The sequence below is a fragment of the Plecotus auritus genome (assembly GCF_963455305.1).
Source record: "Plecotus auritus genome assembly, chromosome: 6".
In the NCBI taxonomy this organism is placed as follows: domain Eukaryota; kingdom Metazoa; phylum Chordata; class Mammalia; order Chiroptera; family Vespertilionidae; genus Plecotus; species Plecotus auritus.
The window spans coordinates 146,305,833-146,330,360 of record NC_137773.1 but is presented as its reverse complement, the minus strand read 5'-3'; the positions used below and the strand labels follow the sequence as shown (position 1 = coordinate 146,330,360).

General features: G+C 45.8%; 1 protein-coding gene across 4 annotated transcripts in view; it reads right to left on the bottom strand.

Annotated features, from left to right (window-relative positions):
• NMNAT3 (nicotinamide nucleotide adenylyltransferase 3) overlaps positions 1–24,233 on the bottom strand; it is an 84,513-nt gene extending 60,280 nt beyond the window's left edge. The window contains exon 1 of one of the 4 annotated variants that reach the window (XM_080675260.1): positions 23,975–24,233. The gene's annotated coding sequence lies outside the window, so the exon portion shown is untranslated. The remainder of the gene's footprint in view (positions 1–23,974) is intronic. The other 3 variants (XM_080675262.1, XM_080675261.1, XM_080675263.1) reach the window with 3 other exon arrangements.
• Positions 24,234–24,528: the final 295 nt, after the last annotated feature.

Here is a 24,528-nt window from a genome sequence, read left to right as displayed (position 1 = left end):
GGTACCAGGCTGTTCTCTGAAGGTTTATCTATAATAGTGAAAAATTTAGAGACCCAAAATGTCTAGTGCCAACAGGGGAATGGTTAAATCCTATCTAATACTATCCTATCTCAGTGGTCGGCAAACCGCGGCTCGCGAGCCACATGCGGCTTGCAAGCCGTGGTTTGCCGCTCTGTTGACTAATGAGTTTGCCGACCACTGTCCTATCTAATAAAAGAGTAATATGCAAATGAACCATCACTCCGCAAAAAAACAGCGGTGCCAATAGCCACAAGATGGTGGCGCCCAGTCCTCTCAGCCCCGCCAGAGTCCCCCAGTCCCAGGGAGGGTTGCTGCTGAGAGCCGGGCAGCCCCGGGTGTCTGGCGGGGAGGCACCCGCACCCCCACGCCGCCATCCCCTCCCAGTGCCAGCCCTGGGTGTCTGGCTGGGAGGCGCCCGCGCCCCCACGGAGTGATTCAAGTACTGATGATTCTCCCAACGGAAAAGTTAAGAGAAAGAGAGGACAGAAAAGGAATAAAAGGAGAAAAGAAAGAAAGGACAAAAGATGAAACATCAAGAAAAAGAAAGAGAAGGAAAAAAGGAAGAAACAACCACATGATATCACCTTTCCAAGGTCTCATGAAATTCCTGTTTAAGGAGTTTATTTTATGACACTTTTAGTTTGGGTTTACATTTTTACTGGTTTGTTAAGACCACAGCAGGTACACTGTCCAATATGTTTTTTTAAAAAATATATTTTATTATTTTTTTACAGAGAGGAAGGGAAAGGGAGAGTTAGAAACATCTATGAGAGAGAAACATTGATCAGCTGCCTCCTGCACACTCTCTACTGGGTATGTGCCCCTAACCAAGGTACATGCTCTTGATCGGAATCGAACCTGGGACCCTTGAGTCTGCAGGCCGACTCTCCATCCACTGAGCCAAACCAGTTAGGGCTGTCCAATATGTTAAAGAAAAAACCCTATCTAATAAAGAGAGAATATGCAGGGGAGGGCATTTGGGGGTGACCGGGCTGTCAGGGGAGAGCAGTTGGGGACAATCAGGCTGGCAGGGGAGCAGTTAGGCGTCGATCAGGCTGGCAGTGGAATGGTTAGGGGGTGATCAGGCTGGCAGGCAGAAGTGGTTAGGGGCAATCAGGCAGGCAGGTGAGCAGTTGGGAGCCAGCAGTCCCAGATTGTGAAAGGGATGTCCGACTGCCGGGATCGGGCCTAAACAGGCAGTCGGACATCCTTTGAGGGGTCCCAGATTGGAGAGGGTGCAGGTTGGGCTGAGGGACACCTGCCCCCCCCCCCCCCCCGCCCCCGTGCACAAATTTCATGCAGCGGGCCTCTAGTGTAGCTAATAAAAAGCTATGTATTAACATCAGAGGTTATTAATGAGTGAATGTTAAGTGTCTCTCTTATAGGTATGAGGGTTAAAAAAAGCAAGTATATGTTTTTTTTTTTTAACCTCATACCTACAGGAGAGACACTTAACATTGACAACAGTATATATGTTGTTGTCCTATTAAGAAACAATATATAACATATGCACCTATATACTGTATGTGCATACATCGATTGGATGGGTACACATTGCACAGTAAGTCATTACCTCTAAGGAAAGGGGAGGGCTGTTGGGGGAACAGACTCGAACTTTCTACTTTATTCAAATACATTTTTTCCCCCTAAGTGTGGACTCTTTTTGTACAAAAGAGAATATGCAATGAAGACACACTATGAGAACCTTGTCCAGTGAGGTGCCCAGTAAGCGGTGGAGACCCTCAGTAACTGTGTGCCTGATGAAGCAGTGCAGCAGATGGTTACTTCAGAAAGTGGCTGTGGCCTCCTGAGCTTGCCTGGGAGACAGCTCATGTCGCAGGGCTACAGGCAACAACCTTGGCTTTTACACCAACCTCCCTAATGGTGCTGCCATTTTTTTTTTTTTTTGAAAAAATAAAAAGAAAGAGAAAAGCAGCCAGCAGACCAATGTCCCAGGCAAGTGTGTCCTGTCTCTCCTATAGGCATGGGGCACCAACTCAGCGGTTCACGTGGAAGCCAAGAAGAATCAGTCTTTTGAACGCTTTCTGCTGAGAAATTCTACATGAGAATGTTTATAAAGATTGTCTGCCCCCTGGAAGGGTGGTTTTCTCACCAGATGAGCAGACAGTTCCTGTGCTCAGGACTGAACACAGCCCTCCCTCTGTTGGTGAGCTGCCCAGCAGGATAGGAGGCTCTGTGCCTTGGAAAAGGACTCTCCTAGCCTCCCTCTTTGGAGTACACCCCAACTATGCTGCAGCACATATGAAAGCAGAGCTCTTGGATGAAAAGAGCCCCCCAGTTACAAGCCCAGTGGAAATGCTGTTTTGGATTCATGTGCAGCCAGGCTGATCAATTGTCTACCAAAAAGGTGTTATTACAGCTAGGGAAATATGCATTGAACTCACACTGTTCAATTCAGAGGCGCTGAAAGATGAATGGGAGTGTGGTTCAGAACCCGAAAGCAAAGATGAGATTTCTGGACAAGAAACTACGAGCACAATTTCCTTTTGGATAAAAGCAGGGGTGTGCATCGTTCCCATCTCAAAAACACGCTACATGAATGCATTGCTCTGAAGGCGACAGGTCTCTCCAAACACTTCTTAAGCGATGGCTCTTAGTGAAATTACTGCTTTTTGCAGAATGAAAAGAACCAATCCTCTCTCTCCCCTATATAATCTGAAGTGTTTCTTTTAAAAAGTACATTTCTCCAAGACTTGCTGCAAATCTTTAAAAGTCATGACATTTTATGATTCCTTAATACAAACTTCAGGAAAGACTTTCATCTCCTGTATTTTAAAGAAATTGTCACAAAAACAAAGGTTGGGAGCTGGATTTTTCCTTAAGCTGGAACTGCTGTATATAGAAGGCTTGTGTTTAATCAAAGTATCAAACCCTGCTGGTCTGCTGCTCTCATTTGCAGAATGTTCACATCTAGTCCAAATCCCCCATTTTATAGTTGAGGAAACTGAGAACCAGAGAGGTGAAGTTGGTCACCCAAGGTCACACAGGAAGGTACAGCAGCATAAAAACTCAGACTGAGGCTTCTATCGCATCGTGACAACGCCTTATAAACCAAGCTCTTTGGTTATGGAAGATTTTTAAGTTTTATCCAAGGAATTCATCATGACACAACCCTTGTCCTCAGGCCTAATGAGACCGGCACAAATGCAGACGACACCTTTTGTGCAGGTAATAAATTCAGAGAAACATAAGGTTAGGAAGGACCGAGAGTGATTTTCTACTCCGCCTCCTTTCCTTGAGGTAGAAGTCACTGAAATCATGCTACAGGAAAAGTAGCTATCTTATTTCTAAAACCCTTCAGGGAAGATTTCATAACATCACTTACAAAAAGGAAGACCTGATTTCTTCTCAACAGGAGGATCCAAGAAATAACTATAAAAAACCATTGCACTGTCTTTCACCTATATATATAAAATTTTCCTCATCCCAATACCTCAGAAGTGATTCCTTAAAATCACCTTCTAATTTAGTCCAACATGGACATTTCTACTGGAAAAGGAAAACATTTTGGAAAGAAAGAGTATGGAGTTGTCATGAAAGCTTAACTATGATTTTTGTAAGAATCTTTTAAGAATGTGGAAGACTCATTCGGGCCTGTTTATATGAAGAACTTTGACAGAAATGATACTTCAAGACATAAAACATTTGTAACATGAAAACTCCCAAGTTAGAAACTATACCATGGCTCCTGCCAGATGGTTTCATCTCTAAGTTTTATAAAAAGTCCTGTGTTTTTGTTTTTTTTGCAAAGCAGTTTTTGTAGTAGGTCTTAGCTAGAGAATGTACATTTCTAAGTAATCTGAAGGGGGATTCCATGATTCCACCCATATTCATGCCAAATGATTCGAAGGCCAGAGGTAGTTCTGAGAGGAGGAAGTCTAACATCTGTGATATTAAGAGAGGGGAAGCTAATAATGTGCAGCACTTTATCTGAAGATGATACCGCTGACCCACTGCCAATGGCTTGGAACTGCTTTTCCATCTCTGATGAGATTAAAGGCTCCTGAGAATCAAGGGCTGCTTCCCAGCGGCAGCTGCTGGAGTTGGGGTGGCCCACATCTGTGGCACAGTGCAGGCTGCCTGTGTGAGGAGCTGACAGATCTGAGGACAGGGTGGACACCAGAGTCTTGGCCTCAGGGTCCTGGGCAAGGGTATAAAATGGCCTCTTTAATTTCGTCGTCCCCAACCCTGCCCAACCCTCCATTTAAGAGCTTCTGCAGCCATGGTTCAGTGTTTCTGTTCCAGCCATTTCTCCTCTGCTGTTCCACGCCAGGGTTTCTCTGAATGCCCCCACCGCCTTCCCCTGATGTTCAGGAATCTTCCAAGCACTGACGGATGGTGTATCTGGGGCTCACTCCTTGATCAGTATCCAGCCCTCATCTTCAGGCCTGAAGGGAAAGGTCTATCTCAGTCCTCACCGAGAACCCAGAAAGCCCAGGCTAGAGGTGATGCTGGGAGGGCACTGTGCTGGGGAAGACTCTTGCACCCTGGGGTCTGCCCTGAGCCAGCCAGTGACCAGGCCAGGTGTGGTTCCCAGAGGAGGTTCAGTAGCATCTCAGCCTGGAGACAGCCCACAGCTGGTAGGAGAGCCAGATGAGTCATAGCCATAATGCAATTTAGTGTGGGTACCCAGAACATGCAAGGTGCCCAGAAATGAGGCCACATGGCTCCGAGCACATGAGGTGAGGATAAGCAGTAGAGTTAGCATGTAACAGGGGTAATAACATTACTAACCATTTATGGGACATTGCTGCTATTTCATATTATTTTGATTAGATGTTATTATTCCCCTTTTGCAGATGAAGACACTGGGGCTGAGAGAAGTGAACTAATTTGTTCAAGGTTCCATAGGAGTGAGCTCAGTTTGACTCCACACTCCTGGCTTCCTATCAAGCTGTCTCCCAACACTTGGGCATGAACAAGGCGACAACAGCACTTCTCAGTTCTGCATGGACCTGTGAGCACATGGTTGGGGGACTTTGCAGCCAGTTTTCCCAGGTCCCCAATAGCAAACTGTTTAAGTGGAACTGCAAAATTCTCAAAACTAAATTAAATTCACTTTAATTTTGAGAGCAAAGCAAACAGATGCCCTGCAGCTTTTTTCCTAAGAGAGGGGATGGAGATCCAATAAACTGCCTTCACTTCCCTCCCTTGAGAGAGGTTGGGGATCACTGTAGAACCAAATGGAGCTCTGTGCTCAGAGAGCAAACAGCTTTAGCTGAAACTTTAGAAGTTAAAAAGAAAATGCAAAAAAAGGAAAACCTGAGCTTGAACCAGGGAAATGCACATTCACTCAAGAGAGGATTTAAAAAAAAACACAAAAAAAAAACACACTTGAAATACAAAATGGGTTTCATGATAAGCATCTTACCCCTATTTTACTGAAACAATGGGAGTTAAAATGTTAAGGGAACAAATGGGTACGGGGAGAAAAAACTGCCAGACATTCCAGTTTAAGGAATCAGTGCTTCATAAATGTCACCATATTGTATCATTTTCTGTGTCTACTTAATTTTATAAATATACTTATACTTAGATAAAAAGGTTCCTAAGAGGTCATCCTGAAAATAAAATGAGGCTCAGAGATATTTTTTCTTTAATCCTCACCTGAGGATATGTTTATTGATTTTTTCTTTTTTAGAGAGAGAGAAAAACATCGATTGGTTGCCTCCCTTATGCACCCCGACTATGGATTGAACCCACAACCAGGTATATGCCCTGACCTAGAATCGAACCCACAACCCTTAAGTGTATGGGACAATGTTCTAACCCAGTGGTCGGCAAACTCATTAGTCCAGTGGTGGGCAAACTGCGGCTTGCGAGCCGCCGTGGTTTGCCGCTCTGTTGACTAATGAGTTTGCCGACCACTGCGTAAGGCATTACCCTTACCCAGAAGTTTTCACTTCAGGTTAAAGACATTAGTACATTATTAAAATGTTTTTTAAGTGTTTTTCCCTAAGGCAGTGGTCGGCAAACTCATTAGTCAACAGAGCGGCAAACCGCATGTGGCTCGCGAGCCGCAGTTTGCCGACCACTGCATTAGTCAACAGAGCCAAATATCAACAGTACAACAATTGAAATTTCTTTTGAGAGCCAAATTTTTTAAACTTAAACTATATAGGTAGGTACATTGTTATTAACTTAATTAGGGTACTCCTTCAATCGCACTGTACGTGCGCGCCCGCACGTGGTATTTTGTGGAAGAACCACACTCAAGAGGCCAAAGAGCCGCATGTGGCTCGTGAGCCGCGGTTTGCCGACCACTGTTCTAACCAATTGAGCTACACTGGCCAGGGCTCGGAGACTTTCTTGAAAATCCAATGCAAAAAACCTCATAATGTGTCATTGAATAACGCCAATGGTAAGTGATATTATTAAATCCTCATAATTAAAAAATCTTTAATTAAAAAATAATGAACTATAAAATGCTCAGAAACTATAAAATGCTTTCTGAGTTGAAGCTATTATTTTCTGAGCAATCAAACAGATCATTTAGCAGTAGTTTCTCAGTTATTGTTTCTCTGTATTATAATCCTATGTGTAGTAAGAAAAGCCTGCATTTGAGACCCCAAACCCTTTCTCCTTCCATGTCCACACCCCTGAGAGTCTTCCTTTTGGCCTGAACTCTCCCTCCACTCCCTTCCTGGCCCCCCAGTTCCTAAGGTGAGTTTCTGGCCTCTACCCAGGGCCTAGCATGCTGGCCCCAACATGCTTATTCTTAGATTCCTGGCCTTTAACCTGGTCCACAGAAGGTGCTTAATAACGGCTTGCTAAATAAATGACGCAGGTATCTGGCCAGGAGCTACTTGCCTCCTTCTTTCCTTGGGGTTCTTTTCTCCATGTGGAATGCCTCATTCCCCCAGTTTATTCATACCACCTGTTCCAATTTTCCATAAACGAGCAGCACCACCATCCAGTCAGTTGTGTGGGAGTGACCTGGCCCCCTTTCTTTTCCTCCCTCCGCCCCCCCAATTCATCCATCACCGAATCCGGTAGACTCCACCTCCTAGGTCTCTCCCTGAACTCCCTTCCTCTCCACCTCCTCTATAACACTGGCTTTCCTCACACCTATGGGCCACTGTTTGGCCTGCTCCCCACTCCCCTTTCCAGCTTCTCCTGAACTCATTCTTCCCCTGCTCTTTCTGTCTTCAGGCTGGAGCCAGCTTGTTGACAAGGCAGACCGGTGGTCTGTGATATGGATTTTGCTGGTTCCATAAGTCTCAGCTCTTAGCAGTCAGTCCCTGCCCACTCATGCAGTCACTTGGTACCCAGCAGCTGAAGAAGCCCTCTTACCCACCCTTGACTAGTTGCCAAAGCAGACTCAAATGGTTAAATCAGGGAATAACTAAAAAAAATGTCTTAGTGAATTCTAACTTTAAATTGAACCTACACCAATAGGTGATTTGACGCAGGGCCAAGGCTTTGTTTGGGAGCAGGGATTGGAGCTTTTACAAACCCCATCTGTCAGCAACATTTCCCTTTCTAGTTCCTTCTCAGTGGAAAGGGTATTTAGAAATGCACAAGAAGCAATGTGAAGCAAAGCACCTGTCTTGACTGTCTGATTTTCCCATGCCTCTACCCCTGCCAATCTTTCATAGCCTAGTTCCTTCACCAGCACCTCATGGGGGCAAGGGTGGTGGCAGCCATTCTCACTTTGAGTATTTTCAAAGCATTCACTCATTCCTCAAAAAAAAAAAAAAATCCTACTCTTTCCTTCTATACTCAATCTATTAGTTTATGGGATATTTAATAAAGTCATATGGTTTATTAATAAGTACAGTTGGCATTAAAATGGAAACAAACACAACTGACTGTAGGTATGGAGCACAGGAGGGGGGTGGGCAGGAGAACTTGGGCAGAGAGCTCAGCCCAGGCCTGGGGGTGTGCAGCGGCAGGCAGACAGGCCTGCATATGATTATATGTGTGGCCTGTCTCCCCCACTCTATTATGAGCTCTGGACCATAAGACTCTGGCTCAGTTCACTGCTTTTATGATCTTTGTGTCGAGCATAGGACTGGAACATAATCTGTGTTTAGGAAATGCTGGCTGCATGGAGAAAGAAGCCTCCCCACAGACCAGCCCCATGCCAATTCCAGCTACTCCTCTAGCAAATCCAGCTCCCGAGATACCCCTTCCTCTCCCGACTTGGAGTCATTCATGGCCCAGTCACATAGTCAGCAACACGTTCTAACTCAGATCCAGAGCATGACAGCATTTCAGGGACAGATGCAAGGGACCAGACACGCTCCAGCCTCATGGCTTACAGGTCAGGAAGATGGAGACAGGCTAAGAGATCTGGTCAGAGGCGCACAGCCCCTTGTGACCAGAGCTCCCCCTACCCGTCTCCTAGCTCAGACTCCTGTCCTCTCTTGTCCCTGGGTCCCAGGAGCTGGTAGAGCACACAGAGTCCCGTGATGGCACAGCCCCAGGCTAAGGATAGCTTTGGAACAGCTCCACTCTATGTGAGTGTCTCACAGGTGAGACCCTTTGGGCAGGAATCCCACCTTCCTCCTCCCCCCTCCCCCCAAGCCTGGGACATGAGAAGTACTAGATTAGCTAAAAAGTGAGCCTTCAGCAATTTGGCCTGCAGATAAAAATAAAGTCAACTTCAAGCAAGGGGTATGATTTTAATGTAAACATTGCACCCCAAATGATCCATGAGGAACCCAGTGACTGGCAGAGGTGCCCACTCACCGGCAGACACAGAGAGCTGGCCACTGGGTTACAGAGTGAAGGAATAAATAGAGATAAACTTGCTTCCTGGGTTTGCAAACACTTCATTAATAACACTGACCTCCTTTTAATGCTGAAAGCATTTGTTCTATAATACTTCTGATAATATCACACAAATAAGATGCAAAGCAGTAAATCCATTATTGTCCTGATTATGGTACAGACGCATGCAGAATTTATGACAGAAGCAAAACCAAGGCCAATTTTGCTTTTGAATAGAGAACTAGCCTACATCACAATCCACCCTTTAGTTCATCACAAAAATGAACATGGATGCAGAGGATCCAAATAGCCCAGTTGGCTAAGGAGTGCATTATGGGATTTATTTTATCAATGACTGTGATAATTATGCTTTTTAAAAGACAAACTTTAAAACTCCTTCACTGCCATTAATAATCCTTTCATTCAGCAAACATCAACACCTACTAAGTGTCAGGCAGTAGTAGGCCAGGAACCACATTCGTGCCTACAGGGCTGACCTGTCTGAGCTATTGGAAAGCAGATGGGCTAACCAATGTTCACAATCCAGTGTCGTTAAGAACTGGCATAAATGGAAACAGAGGGAGCCTGAGTACAAAGAGGAGGCCCCAGCCCAGCGAGGCTGAGAGAGCGGTGTAAAAGGGGTATGAAAGGGTTCCTGCAGGAAGTAACATAAGTTTTGCATTTTGAAGGATGAATAGGAGTTAGGTAGGTAAATGAGCTGGGAAGAGAAAACAGCATTTGCAAAGCCTGGTAATGTGGAAGGCCAGGGGCATGTTGGGGCTACGAGAGGGTCAACAGAATAGCCAAGGTTATAGAGGGGATGACGAAGTTTTCCAGGGCCTGGTTGCCAAGGGCCCTGTGTTCTATGTTAAGGTTGAACTTGATCTTTTTAAATATATATATATAGAGAGAGAGAGAGGAAGGGAGAGGGAGAGAGTGATAGAAACATCAATGATGAGAGAGAGTCATTGATTGGTTGCCTCCTGCACACCCTCTACTGGTGACGGAGTCCGGCACTTGGGCGCGTGCCCTTGACCAGAACTGAACCTGGGACCCTTCAGTCCGCAGGCTGGTGCTCTACCCACTGAGCCAAACTGGCTAGGGCTGAACTTGATCTTGATGGTGGTGGCTGGTTGGCCCCTGCATAGTTTTATGCAAGGGGGTGATCAATCCACACGTGATTACCTGAACAGCTGAGCAGCTCCCAGGGACACCTTCCTTTATTCAGTGCTCCTGAGGCAACAGCAACTTAAAAGCCTCATTAGCAGGCTGGTCTCCAACAAACAACTAAGCCTGCCTTCCCTTCCATAATGCCCTCTCTTTGAGGCCACAGGTACTTTAATCGCATTCTAATTTTAAGAAGTGATAAACATATGCTATGTTTCCATTTACAAGTTTTTGATTATCAGCCAGGCATTGTAGTTGCAAATTACCCATTTCTATTATAATTATTTTTACTTCTCTAGATGAAGAAAGAAAAGAAGCACTTTTAAATTACTAAAGTGCTCGAGCCACAGAGGGAGTGAAGAATTAAACACTGCTACATCTTCCACCAATGGCACCATAATAGTAAGAGTTTGCAAAATGAAATGCAAGCTTGTGGGCTGCGTTAGACCAGACCGGAATAGGAGCCTTTGCTCACCGCCATCATAAAACATGGCCCAGACTGCAGCAAACCAGGGAAGAGCTCGGCTGATGGTAGAATTGCTGCTGTGAGGGGTCTCACAAATGGCGCCTTGAAAACCAGGCACTTTACGTGACAGGCTTGTGCTCTTGGACTTTTTTTTTTTTCTGCTTCTAGGAGAAAATTTTAAAGATGTAATGGTTGCTAACTCAGATGCATCGAAGCATCTGGAATGTCTGGTAATATTACGACTGAAACTCCTCAAGGATCCAGCCAAGCTAATTGGCATCAAGGACCCTGAGACCCTGCACTTCCTGTCCTGGTAGGGACTGGCTGGGATGAGGGTGAAGAAGAGCCTTGGGAATGGATGGGAGGTGATGAATTCAGGCCACTAACTGAAGTGAAGATGAGGCTAGCATGCAGAGGTACATGCTTATTGGAAGCTTCAGTGGGGTACCCTAGAGAGCCCACTACCAGGCCTGAGAAGGCCACTCTTGCCCACTGCACCTGCCTAATCCCCATGGTGGTAAACTCATATCTTCACACCCCCACTTCCTCCCCACCATGTCCCTGGGCCCAGTGAGACATTGGGGTGGCATGTTCTGATGGTTGGAGCATCTGGGAAGTCCCCTCTATTCCTCACCCACTCACATCAGCCTTTCTGTGGGAGGGTCCAGGTGGTATTTGAGGGTCACATCTAACACAGCCTCTTCACAGCTTCACCCGGGGCTGGTTGCCAGGGCAACCCCCCATGGAACCTCCAGGACACAGCTCATGTGAAGGAAGGAGTGCCCTTGGCTATCTCCTCTGGCAGCAGGGCCAGCACAGGGCAGCCACAGTCCTCTCTCCTAAGACAGCAGCCTCCCTTGGGAACCACCCCCTAATCCTATAAGGTACAGAACATCCCATCACCCCAAAAAGTTTCCTCATGTCCCTTGCTACTCCATCTCCTTGTCCCGTACTCTCAAGCAACCATTGTTCTAAAAGACTAGTTTTGCCTGTTTTAGAACTTGAAATAGAATCATACAGTGTATAATCTTCTGTGCTTGTCTTTCACTCAGCATAATGTCTGTGAGATTCGTCCAAGTGGCGTGTACATTAGCTGTGTGTTCCTTTTCATTGCTGAGTAGTATTCCATTTTTGGCAATACTACAGTTTATCTATTCTTCTATTGATGAATCTTTTTTTTTTTTAAGTGAAGATGATCACCTAACCGAGGTTATCTGTAATGAAGTCACTCTCACTTGTATTCCAAACTGTTTCTCTTGTGGGGAGATCATACTGCTCAGAGTTAGTAGAACCTTGCCTGTTCCACAGAGGGATGAAGAACAGAAGTAGAATATTCCATCACCTTTGTGGAAAAAAAAAAAAGAACACAGTTCTAGAGTAGAGACTTCCAAAGTGTGATGAGATGCAAGATGAATCCAGGCTAGAACTCCAATAGTTGTTTTACATGTGTATCCCATATCTGGCCTGTGAAATTAGTTCTCCTCCCATGAAGGAGATAGTTTGCTTTTAAAATAAATTCATATGAAAAGCTTTAAAGAAATATTAAATACAGGGGGTAAAGATATGGGAAAAATCATGAGACTTGTATGTAGATGACAAAGGATTGGAAAACATTACCTAGATGCACATTAAATTCACCCGGGAGCTTTAGAAACACCCATGCCTGGGTCTCACCTCCAGAGTCTCTCATATAATTGGCTGAGGTGTTATCTAGGCATCAATAGGTTTAAAAATCTCCCCAGGTGACTCTAACATGCAGCTGGGATGAAAAGAATGGTCTGGAAAGCCATGGTTCTCCAAATGTGGTCTCTGGGTTGGCTGTGTTAACATCACCTGGGCACTTGTTAAACAAGCAAATTCTCAGGCCCCACTGCAGACCCACTGAATCAGAGACTGGGGCTTGGGCCCAGCAATCTGAATCTTCACAAAATTTCCAGGTGGGTCAGCTGGAGCTCAAGTTTGAGAACCACTGATCAAGGGACAGGTGTGACAAGCCCTATAAGCAGCCTTCATCCAGCTCCCAGAACTGAGGTCTGCACCATAATGGTATCTGTCAAGATGAGCCCTTTCTGCCAGATATAGCCCCAAGAAGCCCTTCTCTTCCCTGAGACAGAGAGGGTGGGTGGAGGCCAGGTGGTGAGCAGCTGCTGACCCATTACAAAGGCAATGACATCCTAAAGTCCACTGTGTCTTAACCTCAATTAATCCACAAACCAGTTGATCACCTCCAGAAAATCCAGTGTTCACTATAATTTTATTTTTGCCATGATTTGTGATTATCACTGACCTCCTTCCACTCTAATATCCTTGTTAATTGAGAATTGACTATGCAGTTAAAATGAATGTTTCTTCCACTAACAGAGCTATACCAGATTCATCTTAAAGTCCCTCGCAGCTCAAAAAATTTGATGAGTCTACGGATATATTGATCTGATACAATTCATTTCACCAAGAATTCATGAAATTACCACTCAGAGGTCACCTACTATGCATTCACATGTCCAAAGGCTTATAGGAAAGATATCGAATTTTAGTTGAAGAATAACATTGTATTTAGAGAGCTAAACCAGTGCTTGGCCAACTCTGACCTCTTGGTTAGCAGTGATGTCTGCTTTAAAAGATGCTCAACACAGTCTATAGATTTGTCAAAGTTCTTGGAAATATTGAGATGATAAGGTAGGAACAAACACCCTGAGGGCTGCTCACCTTCATCAGCTGGCTATTTTGATAAGGAAAAAATGCAAAGAAAAAGGAGGCTAAAGGGAGATCAGGGAATCTGTTTATCTATTCCAATGCTAAGTCTGAAAAATAAACTTTCATGTGAAACCCAAAAGATTACAGGACTTGGCAAGAAAAATCTGCTAGAGAATCTGCAGTGACAAATGGAATTCCTATTGATTAATATGTACCATGAGAAGATGTGTGATAAAACACAACAGTTCTTTTCTCATATCATAACACAGCAAAGGAATAATGCCACCACGAAGGAGAAGTCAGCCCACCTGTGGACGGACAGTCACACACTGCAGGAAATCTCTCAGTGACCAGGCATCAAAAAAAGACCCAGCTAACTATCTCTTAGTTACTTGACTCAGGACTGACTATAAACAGCTAGACAAAAGCAAGAGTACACCTGGAGAGTCAGAATTAGGTCCAAGGCATGACTTCCTGCTCCTCTGAGGACTGTTCCACTTGGCTCCATCATGCCCCTCCACCTCTGCCCCAAGGCTGGCCCCACCACTGCGGTCATTTATCTGTGGGTCCCAGAGTATAGTGCTGTGTCTAATTCAGCCTAAGACTGGGCACCTCCTAAGGGCTCAGTGATGACTTTGAAATAAGACAACTTTTTATTATAAAAAATTACAAAATAGCCCCCCAAATTAGAGAAAATAATATAGTGAACTGCTACAGAGAAGTCTCTAAGCAATCATTAATAACTTCCCATGTTATTTCACTTACCCCCAACCCCGCCCCCTGAAATAAAAGCAGATGTGGATGCCCCTACAAAGACCCCAGAAGCAAATGTGCCCCAACCCCATCTCACCAGGGGGCTCCGTCATTCCCCGAGGTGCAGGAGGGCGGGGCATTTCCTCTGGAGACTTGGGGAACCTTGCTCCTACAGGCCCACAGAATGCAAACAGAGCCCCAGCCCCTTTCAGTCAGCCTGTGGATGGGTCATGTCTCCCACTCGGTGCCCAGATTGGTGCAGGAGGCTGGATCTGGAGTCAGACAAACCTAGCTTGTAGTCCCAGTTCTGTCACTTGAACAAGTTGCCTAACCTCTTGGAGTCTCTGTTTGCTCCTCTGTAATATGGGAAATAAGGCCTGCCTCAGAGGGCTGTGGTGAATACTGGCTCTGTCATAGGGCACCAAGCATATTGTCTGGGCCATAAAAAGCTTAGTGAAGTTTAGCTGTTGACACTCGAGGTTGGACTAATGATTTTTAAGACCATAAGGGCAGCCAAAGACATTAGGGTGAGTGAGGGCCAGGCAGAGAGAGGCCCGCCTTCTACCAGATCTCTGGCAGCCCTTCCCCAACTCCCACTTCCTCCAGGTAGGATGGCCTTGATAGGTAAGTGCTGAAGAACAGGAAGAGGATAGTCCATTCTGTGGACTAACAGACAGAATGGTTCCCTTTGGCCACCAGGTGTTGCCTGCTGGCCTCCTACTAGCCCTGAATCTCACCTCAGAGTCCCTGACCTTGATTCTTTAGGCACCTGCCATCAGCTACTCTCCTTTACTCTGTGTTAATGATCACCACTCCCCCAACATTGTCCACCATCAACATTACTGTTTATTAAGCATCTATTATGTTTCAGGAGCTTTACTGGGTAATTTTCAGACATTATTTCCTGACTCCACACTCCAATATTTTGAGAAAGGGATGATTATCCTCTGTTAGTTTCCTGTTGCTGCTATAACAAATGATTCCACTTAGCTTAAAAATACACACACATTTTATTATCTTACTAGAGGCCTGGTGCAGGACATTCGTGCACTGGGGGACAAGAGGGTCCCTCAGCCTGGCCTGCGCCCTCTCGATGTCCAGGACCCCTCGGGGGACGTCTGACTGCTGGCTTAGGCCCCCTCCCTGAGCCTGGCTTCTGGCTGAGCGGCGCTCCCCCTGGGGGAGTGCACTGTCCACCAAGGGGGCAGCTCCTGCGTTGAGCATCTGCCCCCTGGTGGTCAGTGCGCATCATAGTGACTGGTCATTCCGCTGCTCGGTTGATTTGCATATTAGCCTTTTAGTATATAGGATAGTTCTGGTGGTCAGAAGTCCAAAAGGAGTTTCACCGGGCTAAAATAAAGGTGTTGGCAAGGCTATATTCCTTTCTGAGGCCCTAGGGGAGAATCCATTTCCTGCCTTTCCAGATTTCACAGGCTGCCACATTCCTTGGCTCATGCCCCTTTCCACCTTCCAAGGCGGTGCTTGTTCTGGCTCTGACACCAGCCACAGCTGGTCCAGTCTCACTCACACTGCATCACTCTGACTCTCCTGCCTTCTTCTTTCATTTATAAGGACCCTTGTGATTACATTGATCCTATCTGTATGATTCCAGATATTTTAGGGTCAGCTGATTAGCAACCTTAATTCCATCTGCAACCTAACAAAGCCACAAGAGGCATCATTCAGCGGGCTGCTGGATATTCCAGAGAGAGTGGGTGATGGAGATGAGGATGTAGGAGGTATTTATGTAAAGGTGAGAGTTAAAAACCAGGGGCAGGGATGAAATGATCCAGGTGGAATGTACAAGAGGAGAAGTGAAGAATCCTGGGGATTCACCACTCAAAATGCTAGCAGAGGGAAGGCAGCAGATGGGGAAATCAAAGAAGAAACAATTAGGCTGGAAGGAGGAAAATCTAAGAAAGAAGGGTCAAGAGGTGGGCATGATCAGAGGTATCACAGGCTGCACATGTGGCACAGGAGATATGGGAGGTTTGGCAATGTGGAGGTCACAAGTGACCTACAACAGAGTAGTCTTCCTGAAGAGGTAGGAAAAAACCCTCAATGTATTCCCATTAATACAAAGTACTTCAACCGAACTTTATGAGACCAAATAGCAAATAATTCTGGACTCCTTGCTTGATCTTCTGAGCAACATTTGAGGAAGAAAGGAAAAAACAAAATGCACATGATAGAAGGAGAAAAGGGAGACAAATGCTGACAAACTGAAAAACTACCATCTGCATAACAGAGAGGTGACAAAAGGCACAAGGTGATCATACCCACTGCTTCTTGAATTCATCTTTTTTTTTTTTTTTTGGTAGAGAGACTGGGAAGGGTTCTTTTGTTGACCCTTCACGGCAATGACAAGAACAGGTAAGGAGGTGTGCATGAGCACAGAGTACCTATTGGCTTCATCTGGTGAGCCAATGATGATGGACTGTAGTGGCTGAACACTGCAATGGAAGATGCAGACTCAGGATGAGTGAGCGATGTCTGCCATGTGCACAGGACACGGGAATGGGCCTGAACACCAGGAAGTCACTTATTCTTTATGGAATGTATGTAGAACCAAAGGGAAATGGCTTCATTGCTTTAAAACATCAGGCTCATGAATCCTTTTTATACAAATTCTAAAATGCCAATACCTCAAAGCATATAAACTTTAGCCACTAAACCCTATTGAACTTGCTACGTGAACAATTTTAAATCATTTCAGAGTTAAGTCCTTCATTTGTAGTGACAAATATTCGAATAGACTTAATAATAATAAATACATGGAGAATGTTTCTAGTCTCTGCATTATGTCCCCAAACTCTTGTCATTATTCCTCCTCTGTGTAGAAAAACACAAGTATCTAAAATGGATTGGGACCCACAAAATTAGAGTGAATTAAGTTGAAATGTCAGCACAACCATCTTGTACGTCTCAATTGTGAATAGATATTTTGATGAAGAGCTTACTAAATCTTTAATTGGAGATGGAGTGTTACTATATAAAGGCAACGACTACAAAGCATTTATCACATTGCCTAAAGCCATCACTAGAGAAATTCTCTCCCATCCTCTGATATTAGTGTCAGTATGGTGAATCCAGTATTAATATTAAAACGTGGCACTGGATACAAATGAAGTTAAATGTTTTCTCCCAATGAATTTTTCTTTTAAAACCATCTTTAATGTGCTTGAGAAATTAACAGGGGGAAAAAAAACAAGCTACAACAACGGGAGAAACATTGCCACAATACAGATAAATCTTATTATACACTCAGGCCCTCTTTTAAAATGCTGGGTCTCAAACTGCACAGCTGCAGAACACTAGCATTCTGCCACTTCAAATATTGGCAGTCCATCCCAATTCATAGGAAAAAGATATGGTACTATTTTTCTAATTTAAAGGTTTCTTCCCATAATTTTTCGTAAGTTTTTGGGGTTGGTTAGTTCTTAATACAGTCTTCGATTTGGTACAAATGGACCTCTGATTCAGCATTTGGTTATTTTCACTTTATAATGTTCATGGTGTTTAGGGAAGAATGTCACAGCAGACATTGTCAGTACTATGCCCTGACACTCGGGCCTCACCACTTGAGAGGAACCAGCTTGACTTCCACGTGCCAGCGTCTGCATCCCTTTGCCCTGGTGCTTCACTGGAAGCTGCCACAGTCCTCGAGAATTCATTCCCCCCAGGACCAGTGCTCAGCCAATGAGGGACATCAATGGTGTGTACATAACCAGCCCCACAAAGGCTAACTCTGAAAGGGTGTTCTACACTGGCTGCCGGGGACTCCAAGCAGGTGTAAATTCCCCTTGTCCACGCTGGTGACCTGCTTGGTGGTGAACTCCTCTGGCTTATTTCCCTACTTCTTGCTAGCACTTCCTGGGACCTCCTCCCAAATAAACCATGCAGACTTAAAGCCTTGTCTCTAATAAAGACACATGCCATGATTTCTCAATGTTTGGCCAAATGAATGAGCTTGAGAACTGCTGTTTTAGGACATGCCCTTGGCAACACTCTAGGCAGCAGAGGATGACGGGTACAAGGGCTGACACAGGGAGAGTTGGCATTAAGAATATACAAAGCAGGCCCGGCTGGTGTGGCTCGGTGGTTGAGCATCAACCTATGAACCAGGAGATCACCGTTCAATTCCTGGGCAGGGCACACACCTGGGTTATGGGCTCGATCCCCAGTAGGGTGCGTGCAGGAGGCAGCTGATCAATGATTCTCTCATCATTGATGTGTCTATCTCTCTCTCCCCTTTCCCATCCTCTCTGAAATCAATAAAAATTATATACATATATATATATATATATGTGTGTGTGTGTGGGTATGTATATATATATATATGAATATACAAAGCTGACCCTGAGGTACTGAGTACCAAGGCCTGAGCAGGACAAGAAGCTGAGTGAGTGATATGGGGCTGCCCCAGGCAATTGCTGGCAGAGTGTGAGTGTGAGTGTGTGTGTGTGTGTGTGTGTATTGGGGGCAGAGGTTGCTAAAACTTCACCAATGAGCCCCAAAGGGAGCAAGGAGGAGAGAGGCTGGCAGAGGGATATGAGTTTGTAGGGCAGGAAAAGGGCAGTTGCCTTCTTCATCTTAAAAACCCTGAGAATATGGGTCTACAGGACCAGAGTGAGCACATCTGCAGGCCATTCAGCCAGTGGACCCAGAGTACAGGCCTCTACCAGAGACATGGAGGCAGGCAGACAAGCCCAGCTTTAGAAACTGTTGATTAAAAGACTTACTCAGATTAAGGGCACAAATGCCATGCCCTTGAAACTGCAAATAGAAGAAACATTATTAACTTGGCTAATTTGGTGGTCTTTTAAAAAAAGTTTTGGGAGTAATAGAACAAAACAGCAAGTTGGAAATATGTAAAAAAAAGTTATGCATAGTTCTATTGTTCAAATGCAATTATTGTCCCCTCTGAGGCTTCCCTCACAGACTGTCTTCCTGAACGCATCTTAATGTAATGGCATTCTGTTTACTGAGCACGTAACAACTTCCCACATTACTAATCTTCATATTTTTAAATACTGTACAATATTTCATCAACCTGGTGTTCTGTACTTGGACTATCTTCCTATATTGTATATTCAGGTCACTTCTAAGTTTTCACCATTATAAAAAGATGCATCTTTATACAGTAGCTCTATTCACTTTTCAAATTATTTTCTTATGACAGAATCCCTTAAGAAGCCAAAGGAAGCCCGCTTCCCTGAAACAGGCAGCCCTCCTCCTTTCATCATCTGCGGTCCTTTGATTATTCATAAAATATAAAGTGGCTAACAGACACTGGCATCATTTTTTCACAAAAACATTAAGGCAATAATGACCAAAAGCATTATAAAAGTTACATAAAAGAAGGCCTGATGGGAGAATTAAGAAGCAAAGCAGTCTTTGATACTAAATCTCTGATAGGATTCATGCCATAAACACCTATTTCTGAACTTTAAAGTGAACATTTGAAAGTCAATAATTTAAAGTTAGACTCCTATACTAATTCATGTAACAGGCATTCTGTCCTAATGATCACCTGCTCATAGAGAAACATCTAGCCTTTTCAAGTTTGCTCTTTACCTGTCCTGGTGTCATTACTTTACTAACACTGACCTTTAATCTCTCCAATATGTAACTTATTGGGCCCAAATGGGGTTTGTTTACATCACTTGTTTTCATCATTATTCCCCCACCAATTGCAAACCCATTTCAGGGAGCAGATTGGCTTCCAACAGAATTCTGATGGCTGTGGTTAGTATGCAATTAGGCTGACAGGGTTCGTCAGTCTCGCTCCATACTCCCCTCTTCTGAACACTGTGACTAGGTGGGAAGGACCGGAATCATGATATTAACCCCCCACACATCTGCCTTTAATATGTTCCAACACTCCCACCTGGCTGTGTCCTGCCTTGACAGTTCCTTTTATAAGAGGAAGCAAGGGAGGGAGTACTGATGGGAGGGGGAAGGCAGGAAGAAAGATTGGCTCTCATTTAAAAACCATCTTAGGAGCTCTGAAAAGTTTCAGGTTGACGATGGACACATTTACTCCTCAGAACCCATAGGCCTTGTGGGTTTCTGCACAGTGATGCCAGTTCCCTTCTTTTGCTTCAGGGAAGACGGCAGCTCATCATCTCTGGTAATGAGGCCTACATCTGAGACTAGTGGGGATCAAAGATGCCTTTTGTCAACAGCTCTGGCCAAACAAATAAAATAACTCTCTAATAATATTCGGTCATGGAAAGGGAATGTTTCTTGGAGCTGTTTGGGTCAGATCTTATTTAAAACCAGCCTTTTAGTGTTATTTTCTCCTTGTTTTCAGTGGAACTGAATGGGCTTGAAGGCAGGTGTGCTGCCCCTCTGGAGGCTGCAGGTTGCTCATGAGGGATGGTGCTGGAATGGCACAGCTCTGCATGCGGACAGGTGTTCCCGCCCTCTGCAAAGCAGCAGTCAGCTTTGCCCTTCTCTCCTCTCAAATGGCAGGTCACTAGCTACAACATAATAAAACCTATGCTGACCCCGTGTGCCCAGAGGTATCAAAGAAGGAGAAAATAAACAGGTTCTTAGGTGGACCCTTGTCACCCAGGAGAGGGCTCCAGCACCCACTGCACAAGAGCCACCCCCAGAGGAGGTAATTCCAGGGCAACTGGAGACTGGCATGCCTGGCAAGGTGCCCACTGGGACTATAGGAAGGCAGCAGCTCCAGGGATTCCGGCTTTAGGGGCAACTCTGGCCAGAGGCAGGGATAGCAGGGAGGCAGACATGCAAATCAGATTTTCACTGGGCAGGTGGCCAGATGCAAAAAGGGCACTCCTGGGTAATAAGAGCAGACAGCTCTCACTTCCAGAAGACACTGCCAAACTCACTGAAGGCACTTTCACCCAAAAACCCATCACTGGAGAACCTTAGATTTTCCCTGAAGCTGATTTCTCCAGGTCCGTACTAGCAGCAGAATGCCTTTCCATTCCTAGTTCCTAGATTGGCACTGTGGGATGTGCATGTGAGAGACAATGATGAGAGAACCACGAGTCCACCGTGGTTTGTTAAACACCACCACGCAGTACTGCGCTGCTAAAACACTGGGGCTGGAGCTGCCATCCTGAGGCCTGCCCTGCAAAATGGGATCTGTCTGTCTTCACCAGGCAACTATGATAAATGAGCCAAGACAGACACTGGTCAGGACAAGTCACTTTATTTAAGAGCTTCGACAGCCTAAAGTGGTTTAACATAGATGCATGAAAGATTTATCTGGATGATAAAATATCTAAACTTGAAAGGCACATAAGTTATAATTTTGCAGGTTTTTTTCGTTTTAAGATTTCACAGAGTCAAGCGCTTTAGGTAATGAATGAAATGCACATAAAGTTGACTTCATTTCACACAACCTGTCTGGTTAGTGTCTGCGGAGAGCCTTTCCTTCCCCATGGGATGGAGTTCAGAATCAAGACCACCCATCGGTTTCTGTGGCCTTCCATCCCCGTGGAGAGCACTGGGAAGATTAATAAATACAAGAGCAGCTATTACTGACTGAGCACCTACTATACCATGTGCTGTGCATTAAGACTAGCACTTCATATACTTACATATGAGCATTACTCAATACTCATAAAAGCCCTATGAGATAGGTACAGTGATTCCCATTTTACAGATGTCCAAAGTGAGCTTTTGAGAGCTTCTGTGACACACACCAGGTCACACAGGTAATTTTATCTGACTCCAGAGCTGGGGTGTTCACCACTAAGCTACAACATAAATGAAAATGCTTGGCCCTTAGCAAGTGCTCAGAGACACTAGTTATCTTTCCCTATTTTTTTAATAGCACACTTTCTTTTAATAGCACACTTAGATGGTTGCCTTGCAGGTTTCTGTCCATTCATTCATTCATTCATTATGGGCTCAGTATCCTGCTGGATTTAGTACTGACTCTAAACTCCTAGACCAGTTTCAGGCAATTAACACATGAAGGTGAGGTTCAGCATGGGGGTGGGTGTCAGGGGCAGCCCCTCACAGGAGACCCACACCCAGCTGTGGATTAGAGACACAACCAGAATAAGACAATTTTAGATCTTTGTCAACCCTAGTTTTCTCCCATGACTTCACTGTTTTCTTTGGCCTGAGCTTTTAGGCCTTTTGACAGTGTGACTGCCTAGGAGGCCCTTTATCATGCAGAACACCCCTTTTCTCCACACAGGGCTGATGCTTTCTGGTAAAACCACTGGAACAGATAACCCAACTCCCCTGCTAATCACCATGCACAGTCCCTCAGAGCTAACCCCTAACCCCACATCTTGCCCTCTGGGCCTGCCTCATTTCACCAGTTTTTGCCCAGAATAGAGAGTGATAATAATAGCAGTACTAGTAACTACCTACATATTGGGCACTGCTGTATGTATTTTAGATACATTAACTCATTAGATCCCATAATAACCCTCTGAAGTAGGTACTATTATTATTCCTATTTTAGTACATTTAGGGGAAGAGGGTAGAAGTTAGTATTTCTTTTGGGCAAACTATATGCCAAGCACTGTGTTCAGCTTGCACAATTATACCATAAGTGACCCGTGCAGGGTCACTCACAGAGCTGAGAAGTAACAAACATGAATTTGAACCCACATCTGTGACTGCCAAGCCTAGAGCTCCCTTTCTTCTCTCCCAGTCTGGCACTGACATGGTCTTCGAGGGAAAACGAAGTTTACCCTCTCTCCCTCTCCCTCCAGCACCCTTCTGCTAATATCTGTTCTGTTTTGTTGCTTTTTTTACCCCCACCTAACAAACGGCACCCCCCACCTACAAACAGCACCAGACTCCTCTAAACTATGCTCCCCCACTCTCTGAGCCTTCCAGCCACTTTTCATGGAGCAAATCCAGAGTCTACACCAACAGTGTAACAGAGTCAAAGAAGGAATTGGGATCATTCAAGCCAATAAAACACACCAAACAGTTGGCAGGTGTTTCCCCTGAAGCCCAAATCTCTCTCCTAAATCCCTGGAGTTTTAAGATCTCAGGGGTCCTCAGCAAGGAGATTTTTGGACAGTTTTAGAGGGTGACACTACCAATAAAAGGAAGTAACTGATGCTCAGTGGAGGAGTGTGAGCCTTATGTCAGGGGAGGCCCCGTTCATGCAGTTGGCAGTAACAGGTGAGTCTTTCTGGGAACTGGGTACCTGGCTGGAAGCAGAGGGGCTTCCCTGGGCAAGGCCAGAGGGTCAGACCCCCTCATCTGAGCTCCCAGAAACCCAGCCCTGGGGGCTGGAACTGTTTGCCTTACCTGGCTCACCCCAACTGAGCTCCAGGAGGGCAGGGCCCTGTCTGATTACTCTTTCAATCCTGAGAGCCAGTGTACCGTGGGCACCAGTTGCATGTTTCCAGAACGTATGACCAAAACAGTCATCATTTTAGAGAACAGGCTGTTTGAGAGCCTCAGACAAGGAAACAGGACTCAAGGAAAGGGGGTGGGAGTGAAGGGGGGCATGAGGCACACACTATTTATTAGGATCAACATCCTGCTGCATCCAGAAAGGTCCTCACGTGCCTTCACGGCCTGCACACCTGGAACACTGCCAAGTCATTTACAGTCGCCCTCCATCTTCAGGGAGTGGGAAGACTCCCATTTTACAGAGGAACCTCCTTTTCCTTTTTACTCAACTGGGTCACATTCTCTCCCGACAAAATGTGTTTGCTCTGCTGTCCTCCACCCTGGAATCCTTGCTTCATATGGAAGTTGGAACCCCAGCGTCCTCTACAGATGGGGACCACCTGTTGAATGCTCTCGCAGCACCCTACGGAGAACTTTTTATCTTCCCACCAGACGGAGAGCTCCACGCGGCGCGCACCACGTTCCTTTGCCCACAGCTGTGACCCCGACACGTAGGCCAGTGGCGGGCCCTCGAGGCACACGGTAAGCATTCGTGGGGCCCTTCTGTGTATCGGCTAAGTGCACGAGCGCTGACGGTGGGATTCGAACTCACGTCTGCCGACCTCGGGTCAAACACTATGGGAGTAACGGGGGTCGGTTGACAAGGCCGAGGCGAGAACGCGCTGCGAGGCTCTGCACCCCGCCGCCACCTGTCGCCCTGGCGTCCAAGTCTGGGAGGGCGCCCGCGAGGGCACAGGCGGGCTGACAGGGCGGCCAGGGTGCCCTTACCTGCGTCCCGTGGCTCCTCAGGGGAACTTCCGGGACGGGGACTTCGGAGGCAGAACCAGGGCTGTGCCCGCACGGCCCGCACCCACGCCCCCGGGAGGGGATAGCCTTGGGCGCGGAGTGCAAAGCCCCCTTCAGTGGGGCAACCCCCGGACGCGCCCGCTACGACCCCGCGCTGGGGGCGGGTCTCAAGCGGTCTTAACCCCGCGCTCCGCGGGCTCCCCCTGTGGGCGGAGTCACAGGAAACTTAGCTCTTCGCCCCGCCCCCTCCCTGGAGTCGGAACCAGGAGACCGGGTTCTGTGCCCCGCCCCAAGCCCCGCCCACTAGCCCCACCCCTTTTCCTGCCCCCACCCCCTGACAGTTGTGTAGCGTGCGTGTTTGCTTTTTATTTTCCTGTTTTGTATTGCGTTTTATTTCTTAAGTCATTTAATTTTACTTTAATTTTTAAAGATCAAATTAAAAATATATATCAAAGTAATGCAAGAGCAGCACTTTTTACAAAATAAAATGGTCTAAATGTTCCTAAAATGAAAGCAAAAGGCCCCTCTCTCTTGCT